Below are 15,114 nucleotides of genomic sequence, written 5' to 3' on the forward strand. Positions count from 1 at the left end.
TATTAAGCATACTAAGTAAAATGAGGAATATGTATGCACTTGTATGAAGAATTTGTAGACTTATAACTTAAATTTACAATGACTACAAAATCTACCAGTATAATGGTGGGTTTCATAAGGAAACAAACTAGTGTTAATCACAGACAACCCAGTGTGGTCTATATTAAAGAAACTGTTTTGTCTAGTCAAGTAATAAACCCCCTTGTTATCTATTCATGTTCGAATAAGGCAAACATTCTTATTCTGAAAATGACTCATACTTATTAAGACTATGTTCTAACAATATCACATCATAAAAACACTTTATGTTAGAAAAAATAATAATAGCAATAATTGATAAAAAAAATTACTTTTACAGAAGTAAACTTTGCACGTACTTATAATACTAGTAGATAGAAATGTACATAGCTACTTGATTCCATAGCGGTTATTATGTTATCACACTTGTCAATGTTTATAGTTCAACGGCAGATTTATAGTACATTAACAACCATTACGTAACAATAAAAGTTTTAATGTAGGAATATTTCAAGTTAAAGTAGGTAGTTTAATACGGCTTTATTGCTATAAACAAGATGTGATGTGTAAACATTAGAAATAATATAATCAGCATTAACGAAAGTAGTAGCACTCATCATTGTTCGACAAGTTATCTGCAGATGTAAATATGATGTACATGTCACTGTACGAGCGTTTTGATGATTTAAAATCGACATTAGAAACACGCATTGCTACAAAAGTGTCTCAGCTTCTTGACAAACGTGTAAATAGTGAACTCAGTAAAATTAAACGTGATGTTGATTCTAAAATGGACTCAAAATTTGAATAGTTCAAGCAGTCAGTGAAAGCTGAGCTTACAGCTGATCTTGCTGATATACGTGGCCAGATTTCATCTATGCAATCATTTGCTCCGTTAGCCCCTGAACTACGGGATACAAATGATCGGTCAATGAACATTGTAATTAGAAACATGCTCGAGTGTACCAGCGAAAGTACACATGATAAGGTGAATGGACTCATAAAAAATAGTTTGAAACTCCCAAATATTGCAGTAAGCAAGGCTGATCGCAAGAAGTCACCTATAATGATGCTAAACCTGGTGTAATCATTGCAACTCTGAAGACTAAGAGTGACAAACAGGCGGTTATGAAGGCTAAACCTGGTGTAATCATTGCAACTCTGAAGACTAAGAGTGACAAACAGGCGGTTATGAAGGCTAAACCTGGTGTAATCATTGCAACTCTGAAGACTAAGAGTGACAAACAGGAGGTTATGAAGGCTAAACCTGGTGTAATCATTGCAACTCTGAAGACTAAGAGTGACAAACAGGAGGTTATGAAGGCTAAACCTGGTGTAATCATTTGAAACTCCGAAGCATAAGCAGTGACAAACAGCGGTTAATGAGCTAAACCTGGTGTAATCATTGCAACTCTGAAGACTAAGAGTGACAAACAGGAGGTTATGAAGGCTAAACCTGGTGTAATCATTGCAACTCTGAAGACTAAGAGTGACAAACAGGCGGTTATGAAGGCTAAACCTCAGCTTAGGAATACCGATCAGTTCCGTAAAGTCTTCATCCATCACGATCAAGCACCAGCCGAGCGCAAAGCGAGTATGAACTTTGCTACTATTTTGGGTGTCCTTAAAGGGAATTCCTATAGTTATTTATGCGCATCTTTCTGCGCAGCCGACACTTTCTATGGAAAACTGAACTGAAGTCAACATTTGTTGAAACATGTTACAGACAATCTTAAATATGAGGAATCTTGAATGAAATAACATTTTTGATAAGTTTTATCAGTAATCAAATGTTGATGCTGGTTTATGTTGTATCGAAAAGTATCCTGCCTGACAGGTATCTTGCTATTTTTGTGGTTGTGTTTTCACATCGCATTTTAGTACAAAGACAGTGTTGTTCATATAATGTAAGATAATTGACTTAGTACTGATAAGACAGTATCACCTTTCAGATTATTTAGTATGCAATTATAGAAAGAATTAAGAATTTTTAAAACTTTTTAAAACTTTTAGCAGACATACATGTAATCAATTTGGGCAGGTTCGCGCCTTTTCCGTCCGAACAGGTGTTGTATTCTAGTGGTCTTAACATAAAATTTAGCCTGGTGACCCATACATTTTTAGCCATTTTTATGCTCAAAATACAATTATCTATACACAAGAAAAAAAGGAAAAAATTCTATGAAAGAGTTTTTTCATAATTTAAAAAAATAGTCTTCACTATGGGAATGTTTCATTGAAAAAAGTTCACAAAAGTAAATATGAAACAATTTGTTTTTTCATTTGTACCCATCATTGTAAGGATAGAGTATTACAAATATGACTATGATATCAAAGAAGTATATAATAAAATCTGTAATAAGAAAAAAACCGTATTGTGCTGCCTGGATGTATATTTTAGTCGGTATTTATAAAAAAAACAGAAAATTATGAAAATGTTGAAAAATCGCTGGCAGTTTCAGCAACAGTAGGTGTGTTCAAAACAATTTTCACAAAAACAAGCCTGGTGACCTATTGTTTTTATTTGTTCATTGTTTTCAGCACAAATTTTCCTATCATACATGTGAATTAAAAGAATTTCTATGAAAGGAAAAAAACTATAGGAATTCTCTTTAACTCTGATAAGCTTGCCATGAGGGGTCACGGGTTATTAGTAGAAACCACGGGTGCAGTGATGATCGAAGTAACTCAGCCAGATTCCACGACACATCTCATTCAGATTCTCGACCGAGGGCCGGTAACCATTCCGATGACGGACGTGACAGCCGTCGGGACAATCGCCGCGATGATCGGAACGATGATCGGCGCGATACCCGCCGTGATGACAATCGATGAAATGTTTCTGGGGGACGGGGTGTTGCTAGGGGTTTCTCTAACCGTGGACAACCTGGTGGTTACAACCGTGGGCGTAGGTAGATTCGTGTCGGGTTTTGGAATGTGAGGGGATGGAAAGTGGATCAGAACTCGGACAATTATGTTTTTAGATCATCGTGTATTAACAAATGACATAGATATTTTAGGTGTTGCCGAAAGCCATCTTATTGCCGACGATGTACTCCATCTGGAGGGTTTTACTTGGTATGGTCATAACAGGACCCATGTACATAGAAATGCCAGGAGCGGTTCCGGCGGTGTTGGTTTTTTTTTATTAGAAACACTTTATTCCATCAATTTAGTGTCTTCAGTTGATAAATCCAATGAAGGCATTTTACTTATTAAACTTTGCCATAAGTCTGCAATATTACACTTTTTCCATGTGTATGTTACCTTCCGCCTGAGAATTCTTCTAGAATGTTTGATGTTAACAATTTTTATTATTCTTTGCTCTCTATTGTTTACCAATATAAAGACAGCGGAACTATGTTTATTTGTGGTGACTTTAATAGAAGATGCGGAGATAATGATGATTTTATTAGAGGAATTGATAATTTAACTGATCGGGAAGTAATTGATTTTAGTTTTAATAAGGATGGTGAATTATTGGTAGATTTCTTAATCAATGTAAATATGTGCATGTTAAATGGACGTAGCAAGGAGTGTAATGATTTTACTTCTATTTCTACTAAAGGTAGTTTTGTAGCAGACTATTGTTTTGTTAGCCACGATTGTTTGGGTAAATTTGAACAATTCAAAGTTGTAAGAGTGACAGATCTCATTAACAGAACTAAGCTTGTTTCCTCTATTGCATCTAGTACATTGCCTGTCCACTCGCTGCTTATGTGGAGTATTGTCATTGATGATGAAATATATGAACAAGAAACTTGTGATATTAATAAGCAGGGTGATAAATATTATAAATATGATGTTACTAATGTTCCAGTTGATTGTATGCTTAGTCCAGAGACTTTTTTTATGTAAATCAAACAATTTCGAAACTTGAATGTAGTTTTCGTACTCAGTCTGATATTCATGATGTATATAATGATTGGTGTGGTATTGTACAACAGAATATGCATGATAGTCTTCCCTGTAAGGAGATAAAGTATGGTATGAATAACAAAAGACGCCGACCTGGAAAGCCATGGTGGTCTGAGAATTTGTCAGTTCTGTGGAATAATGTTTGTTCGTCCGAAAAAGTTGTTTTAGAGGATGGATCAGTTTCTAAAGATGTCAATATTGTTTTAGCAAGATGGAAACAAGATTTTAGCTCTCTGTTTCAAACCGCAAATAATAATACGGATACTACTAAAAGTAGGAGTACGCATAACGACAATATTTGTTTTAATAATCACATATCTGTATTAGAAGTGCATAAAGCTATTACTTCTGTCAATAAGGGCAAAGCTAGTGGCATAGACAATATCCCTGTAGAAGTACTTAATAATGACGTAGCGATTTTGTTTCTTCACATATTGTTCAATATATGTTTTGATAATCGTATTGTTCCATCATTATGGAGTAAGTGTTTGATAAATCCCATACCGAAATCTTCTACACTTGATCGAAGAGACCCGCTGTCCTAAAGAGGTATTGCGCTAGCTCCCGCTATGTACAAAGTATATTGTTCTATTTTAAACAGCAGGCTAAGTACTTGGTTTGAGGCAAATGATAAAGTCTCAGATGAACAAAATGGGTTTAGAAAAGGCCGGAGTACTACTGACCAGATACTTGGGCTAACTAACTTAATCCACACAAGAAAAAAATTGCGCCAGTCTACATTTTGTGCGTTCATAGACTTTAAAAAGGCCTATGATACAATTAATAGAAATATATGAAGGAAACGTTTATCTGATATAGGTATTACTGGTAAAATGCTTGACGCTGTAAAATCATTATATGTATCTGTAAAGCCGTGTGTAAGGATTAATCGTCTTAAGACAGACTGGTTTGATGTAAATTGTGGTTTACGTCAGGGGTGTATACTTTCACCTCTTATGTTTAATCTATTCATAAATGATTTGTCACTTTATCTAAAATCATTTGGTAAAGGTATATCCATTGGAGACGAGAAAGTCTGTATTATGCTCTATGCTGATGACATTGTAATATTGTTTGAGTCTGCTGATGATTTACAAATGCTACTAAATGCTCTAAATGACTGGTGTTATCAAAATGACATGAATGTCAATGCCTGTAAAAGTAATGTTGTACATTTTCGGCCACAGTCAGAATTATGCGCCCAGTTTAGATGTGTGTGCGGAAGGAATCAGATTAACATTGTTGACAGATATACTTATCTAGGTGTTGTTGTGCATGAAAATTTGGATTACGATATTACTGTTAAATCTGTTGCTCAGAGTGCCAGCCGGGCATTAGGTTTGCTTATCGCTAAATGCAAGACAATCGGAGGTGTACCATTTGATGTCTTTGCAAAATTATACGATTCTGTTGTTTGGCCAGTTATCAGTAATAGTGCTCCCTTGTGGGGATTTCGATCATATTCGTGTATCGAAGCCATTCATAATAGAGCAATGCGTTTTTTTCTTGGTGTTGGCAAATACTCACCAAATGATGGTATATCAGGCGATATGGGTTGGAAACCCACAATAGTCCGACAATGGAAATGCATCTCGTTATACTGGTCTAAGTTATCTTGGATGGATGTAACAAGGGTCAATAAAAGAATGGCACTCTGGACATACAGTAAAGCTAGTCGGCCATGTAGGAATTGGTATTTAATGTTAAATGTTATTATGATGCTTACGATTTTTCTATGTATACCAGTTTTATTATTCCTATATCTTGTTCTTTCGCACATGATGTTGAGAACAAAACATTATACAATTGTTCAAATAGTTGGTCTACAAGAACAAACAACGTCGTAGGTCCCTCTGGTCGCGGGCGTAACAAATTCAGAGTGTATAAAATGTTTAAAACTGAATACGAAGTCGAGAAATACTGTAAAACTGTTTTAGCACCAAGACACCGTTCTACCTTTTGCAAGTTTCGGATGGGAATCGCGCCCATAAGGATTGAAACCGGACGGTATGAGGGTTTACCAGAGGAATCTAGGACTTGTCCATTTTGTGGTATTGCTACTATAGAAAATGAGTTTCATGTCATATTAAATTGTTCTGTGTACAGTGATTTAAGACAAGATTTGTTCACAAAAGCAATGTCTGTGAATACCAATTTTCTCTTATTGTCTGATTCTGATAGATATTGTTTTCTATTTTCGAACCCAGATATGATTCGTAGTTGTGCAAAAACCTGTTTTATGATTCTACAGCGACGTCAGTTTTTAATCTGTAAATAGCATTTAATGTTGTAAATAATGTCAATAATTCTTACTTTAGATAAATATTGGAGTATTTTTTATCCCGGCAGGAATACCTCTGCTAATCCTATTCATTTTGATTTGATCAAGGCGAAATTATATTTCATGTCATTTATCATCTTTTTACCTCATTCGTGTTAGCATTTTTTTATATACTTTATTCTTTTTAATAAAAGAAACATCATAGTTTTAAAGAAATCAATATGTAATATCTGGATAGCAGTGGTGTTTCGGTTTTACTCTGTAAACTTGTACAGTGATAACGATAAATAGCTGTGATATTGTCAACCATCTCTTATAACTCCGGGTTGGAGTGGCATTGTACTTTTATGATGTTAACCTTGTTTTATACTATAATTATAAATGCATGTACAATGATGAGATGTAAATAAATAAATAAATAAAAATACATTTTAATATAAAGCAAGGTTAACTGTACAATGCCACTCCAACATGAAGTTATAAGAGACGGTGTGCTCTCCATTACTGGGGGAATAAAAGATATCTGTCTATCTATCTAACTGCTAACCAGATATTACATTTTGATTTCTTTAAAAACAATGATATTTTTAAAACAATGAAAGTATAAAAAAGATGCTAATACGCATGGTTATTTCAACCTGCATTTCCATTGTCGGACTATTGGGGGTTTCCAACCCATATCGCCTGATATACCATCATTTGGTGAGTATTTGCCAACACCAAGAAAAAAACGCATTGCTCTATTATGAATGGCTTTGATACACGAATATAATCGAAACCCCCAACAAAGGACCACTATATCTGATAACTGGCCAAACAACAGAATCATGTAATTTTGTAAAGACATCATAGGGCACACCGCCGATTGTCTTGCATATAGCAATAAGCAACAGATTTAACAGTCATATCGTAATCCAAATTTTCATAATATTCATTATATCTATCGAAAATGTTAATTTATTATGATTCATTCTGCACACAAACCTAAACTGGGTGCATAATTCTGACTCTGGCCGAAAATGCACATTACAGGCATTTACATTCATGTCATTTTGATAACACCAGTAAGTTGGCGAACCATAACAGAAATGGTATTGCCTAAAAGCATTACACAATTTTCAACAAACGGAATTATCAGATGAAAATGTATACATGTACAATGTAGATCGCTGATAAAAAACAACAACAACATTTATCCCAAGCAGGGATGTTCTACTGAACAGAAAATATAAACGTATATTATCAGACATTGTCCAAATGTAACTGACCCCAAGCTTCAAAGTGCCAACGACGCAATGTAAATAAGGCTACCGCTGCAGACGCTATTTCAGTACCTGGTTAGAACAGCCAGCTTTAAGTAAATATCATTTTTTTTACGCAAGAACGAACGTTCTAGAGATTAGTAAGTATCTTGTAGGTTACATGTAGCACATCCTACTTGTTTTTATTTTAGTATCATTAAGCTTCGAGACATCCTCGCAAAGGTCAGAAGACATAACATAATCTAAGTCTATAGTTTGTGTGTCTAGCAACACTATTACATAGTAAACTGTTATCAAACATTTTTGACTTTTATGAACACGATTAGCATGTTTCTTTTGTATTTTTTTCTGGGCTCATTTCGTGGAGAAGTTAAAAATCTGTCACTCTCAGAAGTACTGATATATCCTCCTCTGAAAATCGTCTCTGAAATGTTAAGTGGAGAAAAGTTCTCCTTACAAAGATGATGTAACTTTGCGATAAATCTATAAGGCGTAAAAATGTTTGTTTCCGGTATCCCGACCTACCCTAAATTTTTGGCCCGACCCTAAATGCTTTATGGCCTTGGAGAATACTTTTTTCAACTTTTTAACAAAAAGTCGCAAAAATGAATTTTTTATGCTTTAAACATGGTCAGTGATGTTAGAAATCAACTTACTGATGTCTAAAGGCATAACCCCCTTATTTGTATTCATTTTTTGACAAAAAAATAATTTCCGAAAAGTCACCCTTAATAAAAAAAAAAAAAAAAAAAAAAAAAAATCCGACCTACAAACCCTATTTTTTTGAGCATGTTACCGGAAACAAAGATTGTTTTAGGCCTAATGTGATGATCATAAGTATCCACTATAATTAGTCACACGATAACTTATTCCCACAGCTCAAAGCTGCGTAAAATGCATTGATATTACTGAAATCAGAGTATCTAAATGTCAGCCCGCTAATGGCTGTCTCGTCAAAACGCAATGTGGGTTAAAATAACTACTTTCGTTAATAGCCCTGACATTTAATATCTTGGTAAATGAGCATTTTCATTTTTGATTGTTTTTAGGCAAAAACTGGTAAGATAACGGTCACGGTACACGAAAGCGGCAGGGGACAGTTCATATAATATCGCCGACTTTAGCCAGCGGTTTAAAAGTTATTTAAGGGTCGGTTGTGAGACACAATTATGTTTTTTTTTCCTTGCTGTACTCATACAAATCGTGTAGTACCGGTCTCAATTATCCTTTGGTTTCATTGCTGTACTTATACAAATCGTGTAGTACCGGTCTCAGTTATCCTTTGGGTAATGCATTATTACTATTTATCCGCTAGTTTTGCTAAAAACGGGTGTCAATTCCCCTCCTGTCAGTCTTTTTGTATATAAATCATTGTTGGTGTCAGATAATTGTGTGTCTATTAGGTTCGTCCTGACGTGTCGTAGGCCTAAAATGGTGTTCTGAAAATGTCATGATCGTTATATTAACAACTGTGACAATCCAAATGAATAGACAAGCCTGTTACTGCTATTTGTATCAACGCGTATTTTACAAAATCTCAAGTTCAGTCTCAATGTGTCTTCACCGTTTAATGTATACGGGTTTAAGAACGAAAGGGGAGTGGGAGTTGGGGATGGGGGTGGGGGGGGGGGGGTGCAGAGAGTAGATTGCGTACGCCGTCCGTTACGATACGTTTTTAAGCCATCTAGTGTATTTTTTTTATTTCGGTATAGGATCAAAATATTTTCCCCGAATGAACACCCGATCCAATGTTTTCACGTAAACTTGTCGTCGTCGTAATTCACTTTACAACTTCTTGTATTAACATATTTATACGAAAACTATGTCCTCTTCTGCCTATAACAAATACAATATGGTGAGTGGGTACTAAATTTTTAAAACGACCTGTTATCCTCGTCGATCTGTGTTAATTAATAATACGTAATACTTCAGTTTTAACATAAAATGGTTTTGCATCACACATCAGTTATAATGCAGAAATCATTATAGGGCCTAAGTCTATACGTTGTGATTTATTCTGCAAACATGGTTCACTTTCACCATCATCATCATCATCATTATTGTAATAACTTTTATTATTATCATTATGACTAATCCATTATCATCATCAACAACAATAACAATAACGTCACTCACTTTTCAAAAAGTTCCGTCCCTGGAGATATAGTGAAGCATGTTTAAGTCAAATTTTGGTCTCACAAAAAGAAAGAAGCTCGCGAAATTTTAGCTAACTGATTTGGTTTAATGATTGAAAAACTCAAAGAAGTATAAAATACACAGAATGGCAACTGGCTGTAATATCGTGTGATCTCGTGTCAAAGCGTGAATCGGCGTTATCTTGGTAAAAACAAACATCGGCGAGCATGGAGTTACAATTTGTACTTAAAAAGTACATTTAAAATACATGTTAGCTTCTAAAACAACATTAGTTTAATGTGAAATAGTCTTAAGACACAAAGTACACGTTTCTTGCCATTAAAAGAAGCGTGGTCATACGGTTATAATTTATTTACCGATGAATAATTGCTTTCGCATACAAAATGGCGCGTGGAGAAAGCGTCACTTCCTGTAAACGAGATCTCATTCAGTTATCATGATGTTGGCGAGATTTGCTCTATATGCCTTTCAAGTTGCCGATCTATTTATTTTTTATAGCTCTTTGAAAAACTGTTTCAACGGCAATTTAAACTTGCGACTTTAACTCTGACATTCATTAATTTTTATAGTTGTTTTCCTGTTAAACTGTCAAAGCAACATGAATAAATTCAACAATTACAATTACAATAACACAATATCTTTAGTCCCGATTTAGTTAGGCGCAAGATCCATGGAAATATTGTCATAAGAATTTTTTTTCAAACAAGTCTAAAATATGTTTAAAAAATCACCTTTGACATTACCTTATAAATAAGAATATGTAGTGTCGTATTCAGTTTTTCACATTTATTGCCATGCAGCCATACACAATATTCCTTTACAAGTATGCGTGAGACAACACAAGATCATATATATTTGTATAGTCTACACCAATTGCAAATTTATATAATCAATACATATTGATGAGATTTTTAAAAAAAGACCCATGCATAAAAAAGACACATACCTAAACCGCCCAGTTGCCAAAACTGCGTATTGGTCCAATGAACCACTCCATATCAAAGTGTCCCAATAATTCGCAAATAGCTAATTCGTCGATTTTTACTGCCAAAGTTCCTGTACAAATAAATAACACAGCCTTTCTCTCATTAAAAGGTAAGGCATACGCTTATCAACAAATAGAATCCGTGTGTTCCATTAATATAATAGGTATTATTATTTTTAATATCATAAAAGAACAAGAATGACAAAAAATCTGTTATTTAAGGCTAATTGAGAAGCGCGAAATGCAAAATATTTTCATTAGAACATTGTGTACAATAATCCAACTACGATGAGGCATAGCTAAACATTTACATATTGGATATTCACAAGTTAATATTTTCAAAGAAGACACATATTCATTTATCAAAGCGGTCCTTAAGACAACAGCGGTGAAAATGTATTTGTTACATGTAACTAGATTATTTGCTTACAGCATTTTCACGTCATTCCTGAAGTATACACATATGACAAAACGCTTGTCACTTATCTACGTAAACAATATTGGTGCATTATTCACTGAAATGTATGAATGTGAGAAAGGTTTACACCCCTCATTATCATCATGTACATACATCTTTTTTGCGTTTAAACCCTGCATTATGTTATAAATCCTTCAGGTTATGTTCACGTAACAAATCTTTCAATCAAACGTTTTATACGTTTAACGTACGTATTGTTACAATGCTCAGGCCTTCGCAAGGATAGATTTGTTTAGAAATTCGTTGTCATGTTAACATAAGACCGATTTGAAGTATAAATAAATAACCCATTACATGTAATCTATTTGTGCTTATAAACTTTATATTTTTTCTAACTTTGGAAAAGCTGACACAAATGCTGTAGTTATTTACATGTAGAGAATATGCAGTAAAATGTAGTATTAACCGATATATTAGGCGGATGGAGTAAATATTTTAGCTACGCCGATATCTCCTTTAACAATAAATTTCTCTCTCGATTCTATTGTACAATTCTATCATGTTACATTTCCATTAAGTTTTCGCTAGTACATTTGTAATAGGTGAGAATTACGAGTGATACCAAAAGACTGAGCACGCACATGCACAGAGAGTAGTAACTATGTCTTGTTTGAGTAAAATTAACACGTTATTTTAATATGCATATCCATTAGTGATGGGCAAATCGGTAACATAATAAAAACTATAGTATAAATAATATCTGCAAAGAATGCCAATGACAATGATTCTGAATTAAAATCTTTATTGCATCACACAGCTGGAGTCTAAAGTATCTTACAACATATTTTAACTACAATACTCTAATGACCAAAACATCTTGTCCAAAACGTGCGTCTGATATACCAAAGATTGAACCACTTGCTCAATTACTGTATATGAATTCCTGATGTTAGCTGATAAATTGCCGTCTAGCCTACGATTTTATTACTTGTAAACGATAATTACGTACTGTTACAAAATTCTGAATATTTTTAAGGTAATCATTGTTTTAAATAGAAAACGTTTTGTTTTTTCTTTGACAATTTATTTATTCTAGGCTAGCTTAAACAGTTAACAGTTGTACCTATCAGAAGTGCCAAAGAATTATTCTCTCAAATATCTTGTGAGGAAAACTATCAACAACATATTCCAAATTCCTTTTTCGAAAATGAAGCCTGTCACCTTAATAAATCCGATGCCAACTAATTAAAGTCCATTAAGGCGCGTATACGGAATTGAAACTGTAGGGCTACACTCTGAGGTTTCCTTATTACACTATGGATAATGTGTCCGACAACTATAAAACACTATTGCGGAAATGCATTAATTTAATGATACCATCATACAGCGATTGAAATTAGAAAATTAGAATGTCAGTCCGCATCTGATATTTGTGTTCAAATTGTCTCTGAAAAACATGTAATAGGGCTAAATATTTTATTTTCATTAACAGTCAGCCAGCAATCAGATAGCCAGCATATTGTTTCATGGTTTATTGCACCTCGGATATTGGATATGAAAATGTGCGCCTCTTCATAGCGGAATTCTTTTAGAAACAAAAACTGATATAAATACCATAGAGACAATATATCCGGTATTAAGAACGGAAGTGGGTGAAATATGGCATCCATTATCGTACATCTATACAAGAAAGCTAACAAGCTAGCACATACCTTTCACCGAACGAATATCGCATCCAACATATTCACTTATTTCGTCGTTCACTTAACAACGCCTTGCATTAAGGGTCCACATTATTTTAAAAGTTATTTTGAGCTCCCAAAGAAAGCAAAGAGTATTTTGTCTTTATCAGTGTTTTATATGTTTTGTGACACACTTGAAATGCATATTTGAACGTTCAGTCTTGTTTATTTGTAATTCAATAAATAAATAGGTCACCTTCTTGAAACAAGGGAAAGCACACAACGGCACCTGAAAGTAATGCATGTTTAATTGCAAAATCAATTAAAAAGACTAAAATACCACTGCTGATTTTAACTTTTATGGAACTGAACATTTTGGCAGGGCCTCAGGACGATTTTAAAAATAACCGTTAAGAGTAAGCCATAAGAAAAATGTGCATGTTCTATAACGATGACATAGTGTTTTAAAAATGTGGGCCATTTGTACAAATGATCATTTGTTTGAGAACGGGTTTCACATGTATAACTACTTTAATGTTAACCTCAGTTTCTTTATTGGTCAGTTTAGAATTGTTTTTCTTAAATCCTTTATTTAACATGTACGCATCAGCAATATCAAGTATTATGACTTATATTAAATGATACCACTAAACTTTGAATATCAAAATATACATAAAGATTTCATTTTCCTTGACAAAAAAGACATTTTCTTGATTAAAAATTTATTTTAAAAATATTACCTTAAGGACAGTAGATTAAAACACATACCTTATCAACCAGTTGGAAAAGCTACGTGGTCCAAATGTACCATTTTATATCGAAATCTCCCGAATAACATACCTGTATATAGTTAATACATCATTCTTTATATAAATTCGGTACACAGCTTTCAAATGAAATCCTTCACTCTAAGCTGATCAGCTAATAGAATCTATATGTTCCATGAAGGCAATAGGTAGTAATATATCTAACGTTAAAACAGAATCTCGCAGAAGAATAACGGAAGAAGTTTCTGTAACCATTTATTTATAGGACCGTAGAATTCAAAGCTTAATGAAAATATTTTCACTAATACATTGTGTATAATAATCAAATTACAATATAGGCACGGTTAAATATTTGCATAAATACATATTTACAACTTAATACACTACTTTATTAGACTTTCGCTGTCGACCTAACATTTTTGCATCTTCAAAAAGATAAATGTTCTAATAAAAACTGCATCAATTAACGCGGGGAATAATCCAATGAATTTATGATTTAACGGTGGCAATTTTGCAACTTTATCAAAGATAACAGCAAATTAAAACGTATTTGTTACATGTTTACATACAAACCACAGTTGTATTGTTTGCTAACAGCATTTTCACGTCATTACAGGTGTTTTTACCTTTATGTTAATTAAAACGCTTGTCACGTCCCAACATTTACTAAAATAGACGAAAACGTAAAAGCTTTACACTTTAACTTATCTTCACGCACATAGTCCTTTTTTGCATTTAAACCCTGGTTTTATGTGAATTGGTCGTCCGTTATATCCTGTAGATTATTTCACCTAAAATATTTCAATCAAACGTTTTTTTATACTTGCTAATTTGTTCCAAATTGGATTAATAATTTCGTCTGAATCATCAATTAAATCTAGTGAAGTTGTATAAATAAGGAGTTTACTACAACAGTCAGTGTACATGCATCTATTTTCTATAATTTGAATCAATATTATGACCGAGTGAGTATCTTTGAAGATTAAAGACAACGCCTTAATTTAAGATTTTTTTTACATTTTTCTATAATAACTTTTGGTCATCAATAACCAGGTGGTTTGCGTTTACTATATTCGGCACTGTTTAATTGTCGTGTATAATGAGGGTCTTAAACAGTGCTGGGCACAATATTGAATTCATTTTGACTTGTTCCAATATCTAGACGTATAAGAATCTTTCGCTAGTTATAGATCCGACATTTGTGCTACAGTTTCTCCGTAAGCTTGACAAAATGTCCATATCGCAAAAACAATCACTCTTGGTTTAAACAGTTTTTATTGATATAGTTGCAATTGTTACAGTTTTACAAATATACAAACATAGAGGATGAGCTTTTTTTAGAAACTCTCTCCCTATATATAATGTAATTTCAATGGTAACAAAATAATTAATCGATCACAGGGCCCACACTGGGCTGAAAAAAGTTGGAGCCACCTTTTTTCTCGGGAACGGTAGGGAGGGTGCTGGAGAGGTTTCCCTTCCTGCGGCGCGTTGAAAATTTTTGTTACTTCCCATAAGCAAATGGTGATATTCTAGCTATATAGGGGGACATTTGAATGAAAGTGGGTATACCTCTAAAGCAAGTTTTGTATTTTAAAATGTTGTTGGATGTTTGAAGCAACCTGT

At 33.8% G+C, this 15,114-nt stretch overlaps 1 protein-coding gene across 5 annotated transcripts in view; it reads right to left on the minus strand.

The window, feature by feature from the left end:
* LOC123549944 (carbohydrate sulfotransferase 15-like) overlaps positions 1 to 15,114 on the minus strand; it is a 52,565-nt gene that overhangs the window by 27,889 nt on the left and 9,562 nt on the right. Inside the window, exons 1-2 of one of the 5 annotated variants that reach the window (XM_053527308.1) lie at positions 12,752 to 13,255; positions 10,583 to 10,692 (exon numbers count right to left, since the gene is read on the minus strand). The exons of 1 other annotated variant lie outside the window; for it this stretch is intronic. The gene's annotated coding sequence lies outside the window, so the exon portion shown is untranslated. Of the gene's footprint in view, positions 1 to 10,582; positions 10,993 to 11,051; positions 11,686 to 12,751; positions 13,256 to 15,114 lie in introns of those variants that run through there. 3 more of the 5 variants (XM_053527309.1, XM_053527310.1, XM_053527306.1) reach the window with 3 other exon arrangements.

This window comes from Mercenaria mercenaria, chromosome 16 (genome assembly GCF_021730395.1).
Source record: "Mercenaria mercenaria strain notata chromosome 16, MADL_Memer_1, whole genome shotgun sequence".
NCBI classification, from domain to species: domain Eukaryota; kingdom Metazoa; phylum Mollusca; class Bivalvia; order Venerida; family Veneridae; genus Mercenaria; species Mercenaria mercenaria.